The 9,100-nt window shown below is 44.2% G+C and overlaps 1 protein-coding gene across 14 annotated transcripts in view; it reads left to right on the top strand.

Annotated features, from left to right (window-relative positions):
* The window catches only part of MTCL1 (microtubule crosslinking factor 1), a 130,482-nt gene that overhangs the window by 64,300 nt on the left and 57,082 nt on the right, over positions 1-9,100 (top strand). The window lies entirely within an intron of this gene.

Below are 9,100 nucleotides of genomic sequence, written 5' to 3'. Positions count from 1 at the left end.
TGAGCCGTCAGTGGCCTCATCCGTGCGCTTCAGAGAGAACACCCCAAAGTGAGGCATAGCCTCCTCGCCCTACAGCCTTGGGCGCATCAGGTAGCCTTTGCCAGCATCACTTTCCTCTGGGAAGTGAGGTACCACCATTCCTGCTGTCCATCCTGGAGAGTGTGAGGAGTAAGGTGGGCATGTGCTGTCGGCATGTGCTGTGGGCACATGTGGTGTCCCTTCCTCCTCCACGCTCTTCCCAGCCCAGGCTGCTGTCGGTGGGAGTGATTTTGCTGAACAGGAGCAATCAGAGGATCTGAAGGTTGGAGAGACCAGGGAGATCTGCTCTTATCCCGGGACAGGCGGGGGTCAGGAGCAGGCCCTCAGGCTTGTCAGAGATGAGTGATGTCCCCAGCGGGCAGTGGCCCTGCAGCTGCATCAGAGCAGGAGGCAGGACAAGCTTGCAGGCAGACGGTGCTTCCTGAGTAACCCTCTTGTCCTCTGTCGACTCAGAAGCCATTAGGATCTGGCTTGACTGTGCAAATGGATTTATATACGGCCCCGGGAGGAGCCATCTGAACAAAATGCTGTTACGAGTCCACATAAAGGACACTTCTGTCCTCGGGCTCCGTGACACGGCCACCGTCCCTGTCAGAGCCTGGGGCCCGGTGGACTGAAGCGGGGCCTTTGCAGGTGTTCTGTCTCATCCACATGATATGCTAGCAGAAATACCCATGGTTTGGGCGTCAAGCTTCTTTCCCGTGTGTTTACAGATGACAGCACCACAGATGATGAAAGCATGACTCACCTGAACCCAGGACTGTGCTGCCCAGGGCCTGCCCTCTGCTCTGCTCTGTGCCAGTCCTTAGCCCAGGGCCAGTATTCCTGCTGTGACGTTCCTCCCAGATTACATCCTGTTGGAAGCGTGTTTCTTTCCGTGTGCTCACTGGCTGGCCCACCTCAGAAAGCAGGGCTGGCCTGCCCCTTCCAACAGTGTCCCCACAGCTCCTGGGGCCCTAAGGATTTCTCCTGCTGCAAAAGCAAGTGGCATCCTGCCCCCACCCTGCAGCTCACTTACTGTCGCCTGACTGAATCTTCTGCAGTCCCCTGAATGGTGGTGCAGGCTAACAGGGAACGGAGAGAGCTTCGGCTCCATAGAAGTCATGAAATTGTGGGGCAGGCATCTCCACTCTCCCCTTAAGTCACTCAAGACCGTGCCTTGGTGTTAGAGGTGGAAATCCAAATTGCTCTGGTTTGGAGATGAGAATTGCAGATGATTTAACCAACGGGACAGGATTGGCTTCGTGCAGAATGCCAGCCCAGGGATGCTTTTGAGATTTCAGAGCCTTTGGCGGATGATTAATGGAGCCGAGCTCCTCAGATAACAGGGCTCCAGGACAGACGTGGGTCAGCAGGTCAGCCTCCGCCTGGTCGGGGAGCCTCTCCAAGAGGAAGCCTTCAGCTGGGGAAGGTGATTAGAATCTCAGATCCATTTGCTGTCCCCAGATGTCCATTAGGCCCTCCTTTGTCCTCTGTGTGAAAATCTATTTGATGATCTCCAGCAGGACACAGCTAATCCTGCCTGGGAGCTAATCCCTTAGCTTAATTTCTTTTCTTTCTCACTTGAGGGCCAAAGGTACATCCGAAGGGGGAGCCCAGCCAAATCAACACAGGTTTAGCAGGTGTGTTTGTATTAGGGGTCAATTCTCTTATCCTTAAAATATAACTTTTTCGATTTGTGTTTGTATTATGGGTCAGTTCTCTTATCCTTAAAATATAACTTTTCTGATTTGAAAAACATAATATATATGAATTTTCAATGTTACAGGGAAATAAAAAAAACCTGTAAGGAAAAACACAAAGTCACCCATGATGCTGCTGCCCATTGCTGAGACCTATTAGCATTTTAGTGTATTTGCTTCTAAATATGTCAAAGACAAAAGTAATCGTGGTAAGATATTAAATTTGTTTTTTTTATCCTGCAGCTCAATTGGCATTTTATGAAACATTTCTCACGTCATGAAAAATTTTTAGTGACCATAAATTTTCATGGCTAGCCAATATCATATTAACTTGTTTTCAGTGAAATTGGAAATTTATGCACAGAATGTTTTTTTCTTTCCAACACTACGAAAATTTTCAAACATACAGTAAAGCTTCAACAATTTTATAGTGAACGCCTGTATACTCACCATGTAAATTCTGTATTAACATTTTACTATATTTGATTTATCCTATATCTGTTTACCCATCGATTTAATCTGTTAACCCCTCTTATTTTTTTTTTTTTTTTTACATTTTGGAAATGGAGGCACCAATTCACTTTCCTTAAATGTACATTGTTAACTAGAACTTAATTTTTACTTATACTTTGCAGTAATTTATGTGTATTGAAATGCACAGATCTTAAGTTTATAATCACTGAGTTTTTACAAATGTGTGCCTAAATTTTAATAGTATAATCGCACACTTTATTATTAGAACAATACTCAGAGTCCATTTAGAAGATCCAAAGGGTTTTATGGCTGATGATTAGGAAATAGTATCACAAGTAACTCAGAACTTTATTCATGTGCTCTTTTGTTTGAAAGATAAAGTCCTAAATATTTTCTTATGTTACATGCTCCTGAAAAAAAATGAGTGATTAATTTTCTCCAAAAAGGGGCAACATTATCATTTATTTGTATATATGTATTTATTTTTTGGCCTTTTTTATTAAGTAAGCTCTATGAAAGCTTTATGAGCCTCAGTGTGGGGCTCACACTTAGGACCCCAAGATCAAGAGTCACATGCTCTACAGGCCAAACCAGCCAGGCACCCTGGCCTTGTTTTGTTTTTCAAAGTACTTCTCACTTTTTTGTATTCTTTTGTTAAACTGGGAAATAATTTGCCTCTCTCAGTGGACTAAGTATATTTTTTCCAGACCAGTGGGAGCCAGGAACAGATTAGTATTTATTTATTTATTTATTTTTAATTAAAAAAAAAAAAAAATTTTTTTTAACGTTTATTTATTTTTGAGACAGAGAGAGACAGAGCATGAATGGGAGAGGGTCACAGAGAGAGGGAGACACAGAATCCGAAACAGGCTCCAGGCTCTGAGCAGTCAGCACAGAGCCCGACGCGGGGCTCAAACTCACGGACCACGAGATCGTGACCTGAGCTGAAGTCGGACGCTTAACCGACTGAGCCACCCAGGCGCCCCCAGATTAGTATTTATAAGACGCAAACCTTATCTTCGGTTCTGATTGGCAAACAACATACATTTTTATAGATTTTCAACTGTTAGGAGTGCCCAAGAGCCACTTATTTGTCACCTACTAAGTGAGTTGGTAGAAGCTTCTGAAATGTAGACTCCAATTCGGTATTTCATGTCCTGTTTGGTTGTGTTGCTGAGTGCCTGGGTGTACGTGCACACTGTAAGTCAGGATTCCTATAATTTGGAGGAAGGATACTTTATTTCTTGTGCAGGCATCAATCTTGGTCTTACGCTGGCCATGATTTTCCATTTTTCGGTTTACATGTTAATGATAATGTACACTGTTGCATTATCTTCTTCCCTTTTTATTTTGTGGTGTTTGGCTGAGACTACTGTGTTGTATGTTTTAGCCACAATTTTCCAATTACCAGGACTCAAGATAAATGTCTCTAAGGTTTAAAATGCATCGTATTTGCAAAGCAAATGCATGTCACGTGTCCCAAACGTGCAACAGCAGCAGCCTGTCATTTGTGTTGCCACATTCTCTTCCCAGGAGAAAGTGCGTTTGGTAGCCTGGGTGTGCGGGCGGTCTCTGTCCCTCCCAGGTGGGCCTCGTAGCCTGGACAGTGTGGCCTGCGGCTCGGCTGTTGTCCCCTTGGCCTTCCTCCTCTTCCCCTTGGGTGCGGGGATCCCAACCAGCTCTGACTTTAATGGCTGGATTTCTCTTCGGCCAAAGCATCTCAATATATTTTCCTCTTCTCCTCATTTACTTTGTGGTATTTTGTCCTCTGATAATAGTTTCTGCCTTTTCCATATAAGGACCCGTGCCGTCTGCAGCCTCAGATCCTCAGAAATTACCAGTGCCAACACATATTTCATGGCCATGAAGTACCTCGTGAGCATAGCAATTTGCAACCATTCCGGTAATAGTTCTTTGTGCTCTTTTGCTAAAAAGGGAGAGACTCTTTGTGCGAGAAGAGTCAGCAGTTTGGGGCTCAAAAATCTCAAGAAAACAGAAAGGAAAGCAGCACAAATTGGGAGATTGAGCTGTCAGAGGCCCAGAAGGCAGCTCCTAGGGTCTCAGTGCTGTGACTGTGAGCGAGGCGGGTGGACTCAGGGCCAGGTTGGAGCCCCATCTCTGAGTTTGGGGCACCTTGAAACGTCACCTAACTTCTGACTGTGTTTTCTCATCTGTTAATCAGTGATAACCGTGTATCCTCTCAAGGCTTTCGTGAGGATGAGCTTACATCAGATGCTGAAAGAAAGAGTTTAGCATTGCCTTTGACATGAGCATATGCCTAACAAACGGTAATTGTTAACATCACCATTATTCTTCCAAAGAGAGCCAAGGAGGAGGGTTTCCTTCCAGTTGTGGCCAAGGGGGCTGTGAAGGCAGGGGAGCTGTGTTTCCAGGGCCCTGCCGTGTAAGGGTGGTGCCACAGACTTTGGCTGAGTACTGTGGTTCCATGGTGTGACAGGAGCCAGTCTCCCTGAGGTGGGAGTCGCGGGGTGGGGGGCCGTCTAAGGGGCAAGTGGAGAGTAGGAAAAGTAAAAAAGTATCCACCAGCGCGGACCTGGTGCTTCTGGCCAAAGGAGAAGCTAGTAACTCATCTTTCCCATCTCCTAACACTTAAATGAGGACTTTAATGTGGGTGAAAGAATCCTGGTAACTTCCTCCTGAAAAGAAATAAGGTGTATGCATCTTCATTTTCTTATTCTGATTTTTAAAAAATTTTTTTTAACGTTTATTTATTTTCGAGACAGAGACAGACAGAGCATGAACGGGGGAGGGGCAGAGAGAGGGAGACACAGAATCGGAAACAGGCTCCAGGCTCTGAGCTGTCAGCACAGAGCCCGACGCGGGGCTCGAACTCACGGACCGCGAGATCGTGACCCGAGCCGAAGTCGGACGCCCAACCGACTGAACCACCCAGGCGCCCCATCTTATTCTGATTTTAAAACCATGTGTGCTGTAAATCAGCCCAAAAAACCCAGACAACTTTCTAAATAATGAAGGATCTGTAAGAATTCTGGAAGTCGGCTGCCTTCATCTGTCCCCTCTTTCCCATCCTCGGTCAAAATTCACAGCATCCGAATTTTTGTCTCCTTTTGTTACCAATCTAAACTTTGAGCCCAAAGTCTGTCTCTGAAACATTTTAGCAATTGAGAGCTTGTTCTTTTTTTCCAAAATTGCCTGGAAGAAACTGGCTAACTTAAAATAGGAAGCATTAAGCAGTTGCCTAACTTCGTATTTTATTTAATCATTTTCAATACTCAGCAAATGCATCAGGCTTAGATGGATTTCAATTTGGAGTTAGAAACTCAGATTTTTTTTCCTTTTCAGTAGGAATTGAGAGTTGATTTGCTGGCAGTTGGCCAGACTAAAAAGAGAGAGTAGAATGAATCAGCAGGCCAGTCCCCCATTCTGGGCTCAGTTTATTTGATGGGCAACATTTTCCTCTTTTCCTTATGGTTTCTTGGAAGAGATTGTCCACTGGATCTCTGAGTCATCTAGAGGAATGCACTGGCCATGAATAATGTCCACAGATATCATTCTGTACCTAGGGTCTCTTGGCCAATATACAAAGCACTTAGCTCTCAGCCCTGGTTGAGACTCATAGCAGTGAGCCCAGGAGGACCCTGTACCCCAGGCCGGGGGCCTGGTGACTGCATGACAGCTTGTGAGGGAGCCATATGCCAGTAACCTGCAGAGCAATGGGGTGCCTGACCAGTTCCCTGACTCCTCAGGAGGTTTCCTGGTCTTTTTAGCCAGTGTACATACAGGTTATACACACACACACGTGTGTGTGTGTGTGTGTGTGTGTGTGTGTGTGTGTGTTATACCTGAAACATCAGGCTAATAAAAAAAAAATGTCAGCATACAAAAATAGATCCAGGAAGCTGGCAAATAACTTCTGATGAGGCACCACTGTAATCCTACATAGGAGATCGGTGACAGCCCCTTTTCTCTGACCTCTTTAATAATTTCCTGGGTTTTTCTTGTTAATTATGAAGGAAATAATACTCACCATAAGTAATTTGGAGACTATAAAAAGCCACAAGAAAAGAAAATTAGTATCCCTCAGAATTCTGTCACCTGACGATGAATGCTGTTAACATGAGATATATGCTTCTCTGGTCTGCTTTTCTAACATACATATGTAATACATACGTATATTTATATTTTATTAGATGTAAATTGAAATCACAAAATACATGCTGTTTGTAACCTGCATTTTTTCTTTTAATGCATCGTGTTTCCTCTTTTTCTTCAAAAACATCATTTTAATACCCTCTGCAGCATTCATTTGCTGTTTTCAAAGGTAGTGCGATAAGCATTCTTACCCATAAACCTTCCCATGTATCTCTGCATGTTTCCTTAGACCAATATCCTTAGAAATTGTTTTGTTCTTGTTTACTTTCTTATCGTCTGACTCCTCACACTCTCATGTAAGCTCCTTAAAAACAAACACTTGTGGGGCACCTGGGTGGCTCAGTCGGTTAAGCGTCCAACTCTTGATTTAGGCTCAGGTCATGATCTCATGGTTTGTGGGTTCAAGCCCTGTGTCAGGCTCTGCACTGTTTGTGCAGAGCCTGCTTGGGATTCTCTCTCTCTCTGCTCCTCCCTCGAGCTCTCTCCCTGTCTCTCTCCCTCTCTCAAAATAAATAAACTTAAGGAAAAAAAAAAAAAAGTCTTGTTACCCTGCTGCCCAGACAAGGCAACATAGTAGGTACTGGATTCATGCTGGGTGAGTGAGGGACTTAGTCATCAGGACTTCGTCACTTAGTTACTTTCAGAGGTGGAATCCCTGGGTCACAGTGTGTCCCTTTACCAGGCTGAGTTGCCCACCTGACATGCTGGGGAGTCCCCACTCTCACTGATCTGGATGAAGTGCCTTCCTCTGTGGACCCTTGCTAACACTGGGGGGTCATACGTCTTTTGGTCTGTAAGCCTTTACGTGAAAAAAATGGTACTTTATTTCAATTGCTAGTAATCATGTGTTTGTTGGCCACTTATTTTTTAATTAAAGTGGTTTTCCATTCTTACAAAATATTGTCTTTTGTCTGCCTTGTGCTAGAAACATCTTTTTTCCCCCATTTTGCCACTTGCTTTTTAATACTGTAAATGGTTTCTTTTGATACATAAACATTTTATATCTTACCAATCCACTCAGTCTTTCCCTTGGATGTTTTGGCTTTTGTGTATAAAGGATATACTCCCAAAACAAACAGAAATTCATCTCTTTTCTTCCTAGTTCCTTTATGAATTCGTACATCTAGATATTTAACTTATCTGGAATTTTTTTTGATACATGGTGTTGATTTTTCCCCCTGTGTTAGCCAGTTGTTTCTCCAACATATACTAAATAGCCTGTTCTTTCTCCCACTTTTAAAATGCTACCCGTATCTGGGCGCCTGGGTGGTTCAGTCGGTTGAGCGGTTGAGCATCCGACTTTGGCTCAGGTCACGATCACACGGTTCATGGGTTCAAGGCCCGCGTGGGGCTCTGTGCTGACAGCTCACAGCCTGGAGCCTGCTTCGGGTTCTGTGTCTCCCTCTCCCTCTGCTCCTCCCCCACTTGTGCCCTGTCTCTCTCTCAAAAGATAAAATAAACATTAATAAAATGCTACTTGTATCAACTTTCAAAATCTCATATACTCTCAACTTTATTTCTGAGCTGTTTTGCTCTGAGCTGTTTTGTTTTGTTCATCTGACTTTTGGTACCAGCTCCAAACCGTTATATTGTATTTCTACATCTGAGGGTGCAAACTTACTGTCATTATTCTTCCTTTTCAGTGTTCTTGGCTGTTTTTACCAATGTATTTTTCTAGGTCAGAGGTCAGCACACTCTCTGAAAAGGGCCAGATAGTAAATGTTGCAGGTTCTGCAGGCCATATGGTTTGTCACTGCTACTGAGCTCTGCTTTTGTAGCGCAAAGCAGGAGAAGAGGTAATAAACAAGGCTGTGCTCCAGTGAAACTCATTTACAAAACACACTGTGGGTTGATTTATCCCGAGGGCTTTAGATTGCCAACCCCTGTTCTAGATGAATTTTTGAGTCATTTTGTCAAGTCTTTTCCCACTCTTACCTCCTTCACGTATACACAGTAGTGTGTGTGTGTGTGTGTGTGTGTGTGATATGTGTGTGTGTGTGCATATGCATGTGTATATACACATACTCATACTTTTCGTGTATATTTGTTTGTATATTATATTTTTATACACATTGCAGTAAATATATGGAAAGAGAGGAATTTGGTTAAAATGCCATCGTACTAAACAATGATGTGGGAGAAATGTGACATCTCTATAAAATAGGGTCTTCTCATCAGCATCAAGCATTCCTTTACATCTGTCACCAAAATTGTATGGTTTCTTTCATCTAGGTCCTGCCAATTTCTGGTTAATTTTAATCTTTGCATTGTTTTTCATTGTAGTTCTCCCTTTAACTGGGATCTGTGTTGGGGATCCCATGGCCCCCCATCTGTTCCACGATTCTCTAGAAGGATCACGGGACTCGGGTAGTTGTACTCAGGGCTCAGCGAGGGGAAAGACCCATCAGGCTGGTGGGAGGAATCTGTGTCCAGACTCCCCACTGGCTGCCTCCCAGCGGGAGGGCTCACACAGAAGGTGCTCCTTCCTCCCCCACCGAAATGCAACACCATAATTATTCTGTCTCCACTTCTAGCTTTCGTCTCACCTCCAGATACTTTTCTTTCATTGTGTGCAGAATGTGCTTTGCACTCATAGGGAGAAGGTGATGTGGTACAGGGTGACTCGAAGAGCCACGGGCTCACTGCGCTGACCTCGGTCCTGGAATTAGATCCCAGAAATTGAAGCCTTGGGAATGGTTTCTCTCCCTGCTTCTTTATTGGAACTCTCCTCTGTAGTAAATCGCCAGAAGTGTTCATCTCGCTCAGCTCAT

The sequence above is a fragment of the Puma concolor genome, chromosome D3 (genome assembly GCF_028749965.1).
Source record: "Puma concolor isolate L17-30 chromosome D3, mPumCon1.1.hap2, whole genome shotgun sequence".
NCBI classification, from domain to species: Eukaryota; Metazoa; Chordata; class Mammalia; order Carnivora; family Felidae; genus Puma; species Puma concolor.
Note: the sequence above shows the minus strand (reverse complement) of the source record. Positions and strands in the feature narration are given on the sequence as shown.